Consider the following 15,515-nt stretch of genomic DNA (forward strand, 5'->3'; position numbering starts at 1 on the left):
TGGCTGAAGTTATGTTGGTTAAAAATCTGAGGATGACCACAAGCTGTATTTAGTTGTTTTCATTGATTGATTTATTGGTTTTATTCGTTGTATTTTTTGCTGTTCAATTAAAATCTATGCTGACGCAACCTCTCATTCCTGCCAAGTAATAAAATATCAAACAGGCTTTATTTACTATCTAGAGAACTTTTGATGGTGATGGGTTTTATTGTATTGTATTATCATTTTTTTTTCCATCCGTCCATCTTCTCTCACTTATTTCATCAGGATTGCGTTTGAGCCGATGCGAATTTCCCAGACTTTGGACAAGAGGCGGGTTAAACCCTGGAGGGCTCGCCAGTCTATCACGGGGCAACATAGTAGTACAACCATCAACATGCTTAGACCTAAATGGCATCTTTGGAAGGAAGCCAGAGTACAAGGGGAAACTCCAAACTCCAAAGACCCTGGGCCGGAAATCGAACATAGACCCTTCTTGCTACAAGGTGACAGTGCTACAAATAGCATCACCGTGCAGCCTCTCAATTTTTCCTTCTTTGTCATGTCTTAACTGTAAAACGTACGACTTCTAAACTCTGTAGGGTCACTTTTTTTCTCTTCTTCTTAAACTGTGCTTTTTTTTTTCTTTTTTACTATTTTTGTGTTTTTAATCATTTTTATTCTCCATCACTAAGCTCCCTGTGATGTTTTTTCTTTTTTATACTATACTATTTTTATTTATTCTTTTTTTTTCTTCTGGCTGCTCAAACAAATTGCTTCTGGTGGGATTAATAAACTGGTCCAAATCAAAATTTAACCATATTGTCAATATCAAGAAGAGTGAATTCAAAAGCTGACTGGTACTATCATATTTAAATTTGTAAAAAAAAGAAATTCAGAGCTAATTTAGTTTTTTTTCTGTTGCTAAAATAAAGCCCTAATGAAATACATTGGTTTTTGCTGTACCAAAATATGATTAATAGAATTACACTATATCATTTGATTATCTAAGAGAAATATTAGACACCCAAAATTTAAAGTTAAGAACAAAAGAACACCACACACACTTTGCAGAGTGGGGCAATGAAAAGAAGAAAACAAGTAAGAAGGGTGTTCTTTGAGTAAAACTGACCCAGAGGAAGATAACAAGGATAGAGAAAGAGCTGTAGCTGAAGGAAAAGAATGTCACAAGCCAAGTGTTTGAAGTGGATCACTGTAGGCTAAACTTCTAAAGAGGACAAAACTGCAAACATGTCACAGTGCAGCCTGCTTGCATTTAACATCAGATGTTTGGTCTCTTTATCTCTCCTAATGTTTCCACTTCCAGGTTGGTCTGACCTAGTGTGTGAATGAAACATATCTTTGCTTTTAAGCCAATAAAAAAAGAGCTTTATTGGCACACAGTAATTTTTGTAGTTGTCCTCTCTCCTACTTCTCTGCTGTCTTCCGTCCACTAGTGGGGCTGCAGCTTCTCGCCTGAGAGGATGTCAAAACACTTGTTACCGGACAGGCACATTATTGAGTCACTTTTCTTCACTGTGTTTTTTTTTCCACAAGAGCCAAAATGGTTTCTTCACTCAAAAAGTGCTTACTTCTTAATACAGACAATGAGAACTTTAATAAACCTACAAGTTAATTTTCCTCCATTATGTCCTGCTTTGTCCTCAAAATGCAGCACCAGTCTTCTTTTCTTGCTGTGTAATTATTCTGTCGCTTCACCACCCATACATTCTCCCCACGCAGCGGCAATGCCGGTCCTAATTTATGTGTGTAGGAAGTGCAAAGTTTTAATAATATTTAAGTGAAATCATGGCCGTCCTTGTCTGGTCCAGTTGATGGATGAAGATTGGTCCAAGCAATTGCAATTCTGAGCATGAAAAGATACTGGCAGTAAGCAGCTTTATACCTCTGAACTCCTCTACAGGGGGAGGTGGCAAAGACAGAGCCAAAGGACCTTCATGAATTATAGATATAAGGCTGAATAATAAAGGTGAACGGTGGACAGACAAGATAGGACAGGACAGGACAGGAAGTACCTGTAACTGTAATCCTGGGTAACAGAGTCCATATTGATTTACAGTTGTGAAGTTGAATGGATGAAGTTGTTTAATGGAACATATATTTTAAGGAAAAATACTTCAAGATTATAAATTATTATTTTGAATGAGTATTCTTAGCTTTGCAATATTCAAGTTAAATGTTCTAATTATGTAGTGAATAGGAGCAGCTCAGCATGGAGAGTAACTCTTAAAGGAATAGTACACCCAAAACATGATTAGCCTTCATTTTCTACTCACCCCCATGCTGAACAACACTCTGGAGTACTAATTTGATATCTCAAATGCATCTGGAGATCTGGGAGGCTTCTTGCTGTCTGCTGACATTCAAATAATGGAGGTCTATGGCGCCCGAGGCAGAAAGGTCCATAAAAGACCACAAAAAACGTGTCAATATTCCTCCATACTGCTTGTCCAATGTATTCCAAGTGTCCTGAGTGGGTAGCATCCAGAATTTACTCGAAACGAAGTCATTTAGAATGTTTTTAGAGCATAAAAGGTAGTGTATAGGATTTCCTAAAAGCGCGTTCACGAGTCTACGGACACCGCGGCAGACCAAACCAGACGAAAGTGCGCATTCAGCTCGGCAAAGAACTCATGCTCTTCCTCAACACTGAAGTCCTCAGACATTTTTCTTTCGTTGTTTCTTTCTTTGCACAGGTAAACAGCACCTTTCTTCTTCTACGCTTGCATTATTGGCAGAGCAGACGCTGAATGCGCACTTTCGACTCCAAAAGTTTTTCACTTTATAGCAAAGGTAGATAATATGAAAAAATATATATAATCACAGTAAATTCACGGACATGATTCTTTTTCAAGAATTTGGTAAACATAAAATCATAGCTGATAGGAAAAGAATCATGATTCTGACTATCATGATTTTTGTTTGCAAATTCATCACTATCCACTGATTCACATCAGTGTGAGGAGTGTCTACAGCAAGGATTAAAACTTGCACACAGAGCCAATGGTTTTTGCACAAGATGCCTTCCCTGCAGCAACCAGCATCTGAACCCGGTGCCAAAGACACATCCTTGGCCATCCACATACCAGGGGGGCTTTTCACATTAGTATAACCATTATTAGTGATGCCATAGCTGTGATATGTTTTAATATTCTAAATGTTATGACACTTATACATTTATAATCCCCTTGTCTATTAAAATATGTCTGTCAGAGATAAATTACACCCTGCAGCCAGAATTTTGACTTTTTAAATGGAGGCAAAGAGTAGAGTTATTTTCTCAGCTTTCCTCATAGTCTCTGCTACAGCTCCTGCAATCCAGTAAATGTGAGAAGCTACAAAACAGATAAGTGTTTATTAAATCACTGTTAACTTCTTGACAGTTGCAGCTAGAGAAGTTTTTTTTTTTTTTTTTTTTTGCTTGTTCTTGTAGTACTAATAAAGCATCTTTAAAAAACATTTTTTCTGAGGGAAAGTTCAAATTGATACTATGTGACGCTGGAGGCTTTGTGGTGGTTTATGTAGGGTGACCATATTTTCATTTGGGAAAACCAGGACACCTTGGAGCGGGGGTGGGGGGCGGGGTGGGGGTGGGGGGGTCGATGGTTGGATTGAAAGAACAAATGTGTCATCATCGGGATTTGCTCTATGATCAGAGGAAATGTTACTTGGCTCAGAACAGTGGTGAAAATTGGAAGTTCAGTTTAATATAATACAACTCTATGAATAGTTCCGTCTGAAATGAATAAAAATAGTTGTTTTAATGGTTATTGAGTCAGATATGTGGCGGTAATGTTTGATTTGCAATATGCAATCCGATGACTTCTGCAATAAACTTATGTCCTTTTTCGTCTCCAAAATCACAAATATCCATAAACACCTGACCTCTTCTGGAGCTGCAGCTTCTGGAGGCGACCCGGCTACCCCCTACCCATCTTTTGCAACCACCCTCTCCAGTTTTGACCTTCCATCTGTTCAAGCCATTTCTGACTTCATTCATAAATCCAAACCTTCCACATGTCAGCTCGATCCTCTCCCGTCCACTCTGGTTAAATCCTGCTGCTCTTCATTTGCTCCTCTCATCACCAAAATCATCCACTCTTCCTTAAGCTCTGGTTCAGTCCCCTCTGCACTCAAAACCGCTACAGTCACCCCAATTCTGAAAAAACCTGGCCTGGACCCCACCGACTTCAATAACTTACGTCCCATATCCAATCTACCCTTCATATCCAAAATTCTGGAAAAATCTGTTGCCTCCCAACTCCACAACCACCTGATGTCCAATAATATTTACGAACAGTTTCAATCTGGCTTCCGTCCTCTGCACAGTACTGAAACAGCACTCATCAAGATCTCTGACGACCTCCTTATGGCTTCTGACTCTGGACTACTTTCCATCCTCATTCTCCTGGACCTTACAGCAGCCTTCGACACCATCTCCCATGCCACTCTCCTCAGTCGACTATCATCCATCGGTATCAGCTGCACCCCTCTAACCTGGTTCACTTCATACCTCTCAGATAGGACACAGTTCATACAACTCAAATCTCATAAATCCATCTACTTCCCTGTTTCTGCTGGTGTGCCCCAAGGTTCTGTCCTGGGGCCCCTCCTGTTTATTATCTACATCCTCCCTCTTGGCTACATCCTCCGTAAGCATCATATCAAATTCCACTGCTACGTGGACGACACCCAGCTCTACCTTTCTACTCAGCCATCTGCCTCACTCCCACCAATCTCCCTCACCCTCTGTCTCCAAGAAATCCATTCTTGGTTCTCATCCAACTTCCTCAAATTGAATAGCTCTAAAACCGAAGTCCTCCTAGTAGGCACACCTCCCACTCTCTCCAAAACTAATAACTTCTCGATTACCATCAATGATTCAACTGTCCTCCCCTCCCCTCAGGTTAAGGGTCTGGGTGTCGTCCTCGACAGCACCCTCTCCTTCCAGTCCCACATTAACAACATCACCCGGTCTGCCTACTTCCATCTGCGTAACATCTCTCGTCTCCGTCCCTCCCTCACTCCCCAAACTACCGCCATTCTTGTTCACAGTCTCATCACTTCACGCATCGATTACTGTAACTCACTTCTTTTTGGCCTTCCAAACAAGTCCCTCCAGAAACTACAGCTCCTCCAAAACTCTGCAGCACGCCTGATCACTCGGACCCCCATTTCTCATCATATCACTCCCATCCTGCAACAACTCCACTGGCTCCCCATCAAACAAAGAATCATCTTCAAACTCCTCCTAACTACATTCAAGGCCCTCCACAGCTTGGCTCCATCTTACATCTCAGATCTCCTTCACGTTAAAACCCCCATCCGCTCCCTAAGATCCTCCCACTCCTTCCAGCTCTCCGTTCCCTCGGCCCGTCTGGTCACAATGGGGCATTTAGTCGCTCTGCTCCCCACCTCTGGAACTCCCTCCCTCCGGATCTCCGTACTCTGGACTCCTTCCCTCTTTTCAAATCCAGACTCAAAACTTTCCTGTTCAGACAGTCTTATCCCATCTAGTTCTTACGCATCACTTCAATATTGTTCTCTTCCTTTTCTTCCTTTGGTTTTATTTTACTTCCTGCTGTTTTGTTTTCTGTGGCATCTTTATGCTTGTACTTTTTAGCTTCCTGTTTTTAATGTTTTTATCTGCCTGTACAGTGTCCTTGGGTGTTGTGATAAGGTGCTTTCAAATAAAATGTATTATTAATGTTTGATTTATCTAAAGGTTTTTATCTGTTACTGTGTAAATGGGTTTGGCTGTAATTTAAGGACAGATTCTAATAGATCTGCAAAGTGGGAACTATAAATCTGATAGGAGTTTAATTTTTTTATTGTTGTTTTGCACAATATGCTTAACTAAGTATTTTTTGTTGTTGAATATTAGAGATTTTGCAGATATATTTTTTATAAATACATTGTTTAGATTTACTTATATCTTTCTACCCCTTTTATAGAATAGAAAATCCCTTTATTGTCCCGAAATGGGCAAATTTACAGCAGCAGAAAGATTATTGAAAATGGTCACACAAATGAGGACCTTAGAAAAATGTATAAGAATAACATAATAGGGAAGAGTTAAAATATAAACAATAAAATACTGTAAAGTGTTTTAACAATATAAAACTGGAGAATAAATAACCAATATGCAGCTATGGACATTTTTACAGTGATGGATATTTGAAAATAGCAGCAACATCAGAGATGTGCAGAATGACAGCAGCAGGTTATTTAACTGACTAAGGTTTCTATCATTACATTTGATTTTATTTGTTCCTGCTCCCGGTGGTTGGAATCTTTATTCCACTCTGGATTCTTGTGAGTGTAGTCTTTGTTCACTTTAACTTTTTAAAAAATAAATAAATGAACAAACAGTTTTGAAAACCTCGGTATTCATTCTTTTCCTGCTTTGTGTGTCAACTTTCACGGTTGCTAAGCAACAGAGCATACGGTGGTAAAACCCGCCGAAGGGTAGACCTGTTTGAATTTACAGCCAAAACTCTTCCGGCCTCCTTATTTTCAAGGACTTGGAAGGATCCAGTCTAGGTAGACCGCGTCCTTGGAGGATGCAGCCCAGGTTTTCAAACAGAGCCTCTGATTAAGAACAGGGCTGCCCGCACTGACACGGCTCAGGGATTACGTCACACGGAGCGTTGTGCGCAGTGAAATCAGGACATTTCCTCACTTTCTAAAAAAAACCCGGGACGCCCGGGACAGGACGTGAAATACGGATATGTCCCGGGAAATACGGACGTTTGGTCACCCTAGGTTTATGTATTTCTGCCATATTGCCTGTAAGTGGCGTTTATGATAAAAAAAAGTCAGCTTTTTATAAAGAGCAGTCATTCCCCATGGATTTACTGTTAAATATATTTTCAAATAATAATCATGAACTATATAACCAGGTTTAATCATTAAAACCCACAAAAAAGCCTCATAATTAGCATAAAACAATGTCGCAGGAAAAGTAAATTTCCTGCTTTGGCAGCTCATCAACGTTTTCTCAAACCTTCATGATTAAATACAGTATCACCATTCCCCCCTCTGTTATTTAGCATATACTATAAAAACTCAATTAATCTCAATAAATTGGAAAATTGTGCTGACTTTAATTATTCAGTTCAGAATAAAGAAACCCCATTCTTTATACAAAAAGTAATGTATTTCAATATTTTTGATATATGCCTTTCAGCTATTACCTACTATGATATCATTATCACATACGGCCTTTAAAAGCAATTTTTAATACAGAAATGGAGGCATACTGAAAAGCATGGCCTTGTACTGAGCAGTCTATAAACTAAATACTTGGCCTGGTCTCAGTTTGCATGAATTGCCGGCCCATATAACGTGGCATGCAGGCAATAAGCCTGTGGCTCTGCAGAGGTGTTAGGAAGCCCAGGTTGTTTAAATAGCATTTACGTTTGCTGGCCAATCAATCACACTGTCCCATGGTCATTAAACTGGGAATTGGTATTTCTGGCATTTCAAGCACAGAATTCATAGTCCAGACCCTAGGAATTCCTCCCAAACTGTTGAATAAGCTTTGTTTAACAGCTGTCTTAAGGATCCAGACGCTCCCTGTCTGTGCCATGTTGTCTAACCTGGCAGCTTTGCTCATGTTCATGAACAGCTCTTGCAGCAGGAGAGTTTGTAGCTGTTGGTAAGTCCTGGTGTGTTTTTTTCCCCTGTAGCTGCCTTGTCAGTTTTGGGTTTAAATAGACCCCAGCTCTTTACCATAAGTCCCTTGAAGAAAATCTAAAAATCTTTGATAAGAATGAAAAAAACGCCTTTTATTGTGAGGAATCATTGAGTTTTTGCTTTACAAAAACTCGAAATCTACTAGCTGAACAGAAACAAAGCAAGCATTGATGACATTATTAGGAGCTCCTCTCTTTCATTGATTTCTTACATTTGTTTTCACAAATTCATTAAAGGCAATAGAAATATGAGTTTAATTTCAGAGCAGATATCTATTTTCAATGTCATTTTTGATTGGAACTCAAATCACTTCAGTTCTTTCATCAACATCCATTGAGTTTTATCGCCTAAGACCGACCCTTTTTAGTCACATGATGCACACAGGAATTAGAACCTGATTGCATAACCATTGTTTTTGAAAACAAGGATGGTCTGATCAATTTTCCATGACTCTAGTTGCGTAGATCTCTGTCTGGGGTACACACTGTGCAGATCGCCAGACCATAACATGGTTCCTTTTCACAAATTTCCAATCTAAATTAGTTTTTGTGGTAAGTGTAACGTAAATCCACATCTCACTTTGAGCTTTTCATCTTGGTGGACTTTGTGGGAAAGCACATCTGTAATACGTGGAATTAAACACTGCCATTCTATTTTAATGAACCACTTGTTGGAAGAGCGTTGACTGTGCAGACATTAAGCCCAAGCTCAGATAAGATAACACAGTATTCTCTAATCTTGCTCTGTCCTACTTCACACTTGACCAGATGGAGATCACTGAAAGAGGGGAGCAAAAAAAAAAAAGAAGAAAAACTTAAAAAAAAATTAATACATTATTCACTGCTGGCAATGGCTTGCCTCTTAGTGAAAATCAAATGGACTGTGCTAGGACCTCTTAATGACATCTTAAACATATCACTTTGTTTTTCATGCCTAACTGCAAATTGTCGCACTTTTGTGCTGTTTCTTCTTTTACTGAGCTATATAAACCCCAATACACCCAATTGGATATACATTTAGACTTTCCCACAGATATGAGAAGAGAATGGGTCTTTAAATGTTCCAGATAATATTTATATGCGGATATTACCTTGAATCTACCCCATTCTGCTTCCATACACTCAAAGAATGGAGGCTTGTTTAAGTGTAAAGCTTGTACCCATGTCCAGTGGGTCAACTTAGAGATTACCACCTGAGATGTACTAAAATGGTCAGTGATAAAAAGAACAATAGGCTGGTTAGTCAACCTCATTCTTGATATGCACATCTGGCTTCATGTCTACGAACTGACAAACAAGGGTCTGAGGATGAATGGCCTGGGCAAATTGCCATCAATTAGCAAACAAGCTCAGGCATTCTTTTGTCATTGGGGAAAAATAGAAGAAAGAAAAACACTTTGATTTAGGAATGTGAGTTGATGACCAGCTCAAAGTTTCCTAGCAGCTGTCCAATGTTGTGGTGCAGGTAAACTCAAAATATTGTAGAAAAACTGTAACATTATAATTGTATCACTCTTCTAATTAAAAACAGAAATACATGTTTTAGTAAAGGAATTTTAAGAACTTTAGATAAAGTTGTGTTGGGGTTTTGCAGAGTGAAAAACTACAGACACAGTGAGCTGAATTTATCCCTGACTATCTGTGCATTGGAGATCCTCTTTTGCTTAATTTATATTTTAGGATTAAAACCCTACAGATGTCCAAGCATGCTTTGCAAGCGTATGTTTTTTAAGAGGATATCTGTAATACAGCTAGAGAATAATTATTGAAAATACTGGTCCGAAATCCTAATCTTATGTCCAATCTAAGCATAAGTCTTAGTCTGATTAAATCCGTCTTCCACAATTCTGTGTGCCTGAAGACATCTCAAAAGGAATAAGCATTTTTTTTTGCACTAGAAAATATTGGAATTTGGTCAAACCACAAAAAAAGACATACATGTTTGCTGAATTAGTGTGGATTAAAAAGTGGAAACCTGCCTCTGAGTTAATACTGTAGAAATTTGAAGACACTGGCATGCGTTAAAGCATTGGTCATGTTTGGGTACAGTCTTATATCAGCGGTATTATAATGGAGTTCTGATGGAACCAGGGATTAATTAGTGAGTCTTAAAAATGGATAAAATCATTAGTTAAGCTCAAATTGAGATAAAGCTTTTTGTTGGCCCCCAAAGCCCAAAAACTACAGCTTGTTTCTCTTTTTATTGGTAATTTCATAAAAGACAAATAAAGATTTTTTGTTATAACTCATCTCTGAAAAGGACAGTTCTGCTGTAAGTTATGGCAGAAAATATGATTTGCAAGAAACCAAGCGCAACTTGTTAGGAGTTAGTATAGATCTCTAAAATGAGATTTATTTATTTATTTATGTATTTATTTATATTATAATTTGGAACAGAAGAGTGCTGTGAAAAGTATTTGTTCCACTACAGATTTAAAAAGACACATAAGGGACAAATTTACACAAAATGCACTTTTTAATTATGCTTAAAATTACTTATTATTTAAAAGTAGTATCAAAGCTATACTGGCCCTAGTTTAAAAGGCTATGCCCCTTCCTTTAATTATCTGTGATTTAGCAGTTCTTCAGAGAACAATTTTACAAGCCAAACCCAAGACATAGTTTTACCTGTAAAATCCTTAAATATTACAGAAGAGCTGGTTAACAACATGAAATAGTTTATAAAAACAGAAATCTGCTAATTGTGTTTACATCTGAAGAAGTTAGATTGTCTCTCATTCCTGAGGCTTTGGAACTTCTATGATAATCATTAATTATGGGAAAACATGGAACATTGGAATCTAAACCTTCCCTGGAGTGGCAGATTTACGTGAATTACTCCAAGAACCCTTTTAAAACTAATCCAGGAAGTCTAAAAATGATGCAAAAAACATCTAAAGAGTTGCAGGCCACACTTACTTCGATTAAGGTTGGAGTCTGTAATGCAGGATACAGTGGAGGGGGGAAAAGAACCAAGACAGACTTCTGATACAGAGGCCAGACAAAGATAAGGCAGCGACAGCGTCTTAATCCACAGTCAGTTTATAAAGTGCTGACTGTGATTCACCACAGTAACAAACTGTGACAAATATTTTCATTCTAAAAATAGAAAATTCTAGCAACATTCAGACTGAAACATTGACACAAAATACTTCCATGGTCAAAAACATTTTTGTTCAAAAATAGTACAAAAGCTTCTCTCAGGTTTAAAAAAAAAAACATGTTGATGATATACAATACTTTGAGAAAAACACTCTGGTCTGAGCAGAATTGAGGACTAATAGTGATAGTGAGGAGGGTGGTGATAGTATGACTGTCATGGGCTGCTTTGCTGCTGCAGCGCCTGGATTACTTGTAATAATAATTAATGAAATCATAATTTCTGCTCTCCTGTTGTAAATTCTGAAGTGAAGCAGCTATCAATTTGTGACAATCACCTTGGCAACACTTGGTTTATCTGGAACAGTAATCTAAACCCATCCCCTAAATGGCTAAAATAGGAATGTTTCTGAATGGCACTTTTTAAATTTCTGTCACATCAGAGAATCACTGTAAACTAAAAGTGAAACACTCTATTTTAATATCATTAACGTATTAAATCTGTCTGACTGGTTAAGAACAAGCCTCCTACAAAAGTTTAACCTCGATACATGTAGTTTAGTATTAAGCTGCGAAACTACTGGCCAGAAAGACAAATACTTGTCCTAACTAGTATAGCGTCACAAATTAGACCTATGGAGCTGGGATCCTTTTGTTAAGTTCAGACACGCAAAAACATCTATTGACACATGCTTTTGTTCGGCACCCTTCTAAGTGCGAGTGACTTATACCTGAATTGTTCCTCCAGCTATCAAAATCTAAAACTATGACTTAATGATTGTATTTTTAAATGCATAGTTCATATATTTTAATTACTGTAGTGCTCATGTCACCTGCCCCAAGATCTATAGATGAAAATCTGCCAATTTGGGTAAACTGGTATATTTACAGAAAAAATTGTATATGTACTGTCTGTATATATTTTTAAACAGGTAAATAACCAAACAAGCATGATCTTAAATAAACCTTTAGTGCAACTGATTAAAAACAATTCTCTAACATTGGGTCAAAGTTCTAGCACAGTTATTTGAGTCTTATTATAAACACATGACAGGAGTTGACATGTGGGACAACCACTAATTACGTTTACAGTGAGTTTACCTTCCTATGTTGGACTACGTCTGTTTGAATAGCATGTTTTCCTTTAGAAATGAAATCAAAAGTTAATAATTCCTTTTTCTATTCTATCATTGACTTTGCCTTTTATGAGAAAAAATAAATCTGATGATAAAATGATAGGCTATTGCCTCGATTCATCGCAGCAAGAAGGCCCTGAGCTTAAAGTCCTGGCGTGATTTTATTGCTTGGAATTTCTATGTTCTCCTTCTGTGTCCCTGAGATTCCTCTGGGGACTCCAGCTTCCTTCCACAGGCCTAAGCCAAGCCAAGGTTAATTGGTCATTCCACTTTGCCCTTAGGTCAGAGTGTTGCACACATCTTGTTCTAATTTTTGTCCTGTATGCCAGCCTATGTAATGACCTGTGTAGAAGTACAGAACCTTTACAGAAAAGCTTTGAAAAACAAGTACACTCAAAAAGTCCTACATATATAGAGAAATAAGATACCACAACTTGAAGTTTATAAATTACATATTGCTTCACCCAAACTACTGCAAACCACGTAAGGTAATTTATTAAGAAAAACAGAAACTTTGTGGAGTACCTGCAAAGTGTTAAAACTGCAAAACTACTTTCATCAGTTTAAGGATCTATTGTGGTGTTAGTTAACATCAATGCATAAATTTACACATTTTTGCCTTTAGAATCACATATACTTATTCTGCATAAACTTGCGCAAAAAAGTTTGCACATGCTGTGCTGCACCATTGATATAATACAGTACTATTGACACAGAGATCAGCTTTATACATGCCATCAAGTTTGCTCCTGTTTTAATACACAGAAAACATGTGAAGGTCAAGCTTATAGTGTTTAAGAGTTTTAAACATTTGTATTAAACTTATTTGCATTTTAATGTACTGTTCAACTAGCTTTTATAAATATTGTTAACTTTTGCTCAAATAGAGCACCTTCTGAAAGATGGTCTGAATAACTAAAACTTATATTATCTGACCCTTTACAAGAATCCGTTAAAAATCCTCTGAAAGTGTCTCATTTTAAAACAGCTGAGGTATTTGTTTTCTGCCGAAATAAATGTATATGAGGACTAAATAAACAGTCTGTCTACATTAGTTCTGTACCACAAAATGATGATGGTGAAATCACAAGCTAATGGCAGGTTTTTTATGTATATATATATACTGTTCACATTCTCTATTATAAACAAGTATGGATCACTGTAGTTACATGTTCATCTTTGTTGTCAGTGCTGGGTAAAAGTTCCTGAACTAAAAAAAAAATGCTGAAATGCTAAAAACGTCAGAGAAAGTTTAGGATGTAGATTAGCAAATTGAGCTCTATTTTGCACCGTGTCAGATACACCAATAGGAGGAAATATAATTTACTACAATATTATCTAAATCTATCATTCTTAGAGCATAACCTTGAGTAAAAAACATCACATTTTCATTATATTTAGAAAAAGTAAAGTAATGCATTTAACCAGTAAAATGCTAGTAATCATTTTATAAAAAAGACAGCTTGATGCATACTCTTACCAAATAACTTTTAACAAATAAGGCCTTTGACAGAAGAGGGGGATGACAGCAGCATGCTATAAGCTCCCTGTTTCAGACTTAACCGTGACTGCAGCCAAATCTGACAGTGGTGTTTCAGGGATTTGATGATGCGGCTACACATGTTCAAATATGTCTGAGGGAATTAAGATATGCTTCGCTCTCACTGCCTCTCTTGCGTTGTTGTCATAAAAACAGATTTATTGCACTGTCTGCAGCTTACTGCTTCTCACACTTTGGATTATTTTCTTAGTCACTTCTTTTTTTTCACACTTATACGTCTTAATATCTTTAGCAGTGACTCCTACTCTGTTTCCCCACTCAGATAACTTGGTTTCTGTTTAGCTTATTTTATTCTGCCTTTTTAATAGGCATGGCAAATTGGATATGTTCAGTTGGCAACTGTCTGGCTCTTCTATAACACTGGTTCATTGTGAAGAAGAAAAAAACAGAAATTGATAGGGGTCAACAGATTTTTAGTGTGTAGGTCACAGCAAAATTGTTTTTATGTGACTCATTCTTTGACAGGTTTTATTGCTACAACCTGTTTAATTTTATAAATTTCATATGTATACTGTCTGTAGTTAAGTCCTAATTAAATTTTTTTTTTATAGACAACTGGTCAATACATATATATATTAAGTAAAACCCATTATGAGTACAAAGTTGCTTAAAGTTGTATATATCTGTTGCGGCAGCCTAATACTTAGTTTCAGGTGTACCTGTGGACACCTGGAACCAATATTATGTGCTCTATATGTATGGATATGCTTGTGTTAAATGGGTTTACAATGCTTCCTCAGAATAACAAAGTGCCCAACAGCAGGTGTGAGTGGCCCCAGACTCACACTGCAGAGCCCAGGCATGGTGATATCAGACAAGACCCCAAACTACAGGGACACAGGGAGAGCAGACATAGGGATGGCCAAGAAAGGCAGAAGAGAGTCCCTGGGGTCCTACCCCAGAGGGGACCAACTTCAGAGGGGCCTGACCCCAGAATCTCTGGTGCTCCCATGAGACCTCATACAAACACTACCCTCCCAGGTTTAGGGACCAGTCCACCATCCCACAGACCCAGGAGGAGCTCCCCAACATCCTGTAGTTTGCAGGGGCTTTAAAAAGAAAGGGACTAGGATCAGATATCAACCAAGGGGGAAGAACCCAATTGCAGGACAGGTCTAGCTCCAAACCCCAGTCCAGGCCCATCCCCTACAATCACTCACCCCCTCACCACAGTATGCCAGCCACAACCTCACCACGGCACCCCCACCCCCCCATAAACCTAACATCTGCTACCTGACAACATAGAGAATATGAATTTTGAATAGGAGTAAGGATCACTTTCAGCTTGTAATGTTTGGATTGATGACACTTTACAAAGTGTAAAGACTTTGGCTGGTCCTCACAATCTATTTTGCTAATGGTTAGGTTTAGGGCTACAGTTTATTGGGTTCGGGTTGGGGAAAGGTATGCACTGGTAATGGTTAAATTTGGGGTTATTTTTAGGGTTAGGAAAAAAAGGGCTGAAAATGACTGAAAATCAATGGAAGTCAGCACATGGTCCTCACTACCTATAGCTGTGTGTCTGTGTTTTAGAACTGAAAAAGTGGTTCAACTGGAGCATAAATTAAATCTTAGAATTGACTTATGGATAAAATGGCAATTCTCAACAAAGACAATTAAGGAATTTGGATAAATCAATTGATTACAGTGGGGACTTCTGATATAAATGTTAAAAATGGTTGGGCCCAGACAATCAATCTTGGGGCCTGTCAATTTTGATGATACTTCAAAAACTTTTTCTTGGTTAGCTGTTTATTAAGTGATACAAATTTCCTTTGTGATGTCTTCACACCTCAGTCATGGAATACCACTATAGTTTCATAATCCTTGAGCAGAAATAGTTTCTAACAGAGAGACTTCTCTTAGCATGTAAGGAGAAAATCCGTCTTCTTGAGCTGTTAATGTTTACTAAGTGCACCCAGTCTTTCTGCATTGCAGACTCTTTAGCAAAAGAAAGAGTGCCCACTTCTGAGATGTCTTTTTTTCCAGTGAATGGCCACCCATAAATGCCACACAATGGAG

This window comes from Cyprinodon tularosa, unplaced genomic scaffold, assembly GCF_016077235.1.
Source record: "Cyprinodon tularosa strain WSP-4 unplaced genomic scaffold, ASM1607723v1 ctg604, whole genome shotgun sequence".
NCBI classification, from domain to species: Eukaryota; Metazoa; Chordata; class Actinopteri; order Cyprinodontiformes; family Cyprinodontidae; genus Cyprinodon; species Cyprinodon tularosa.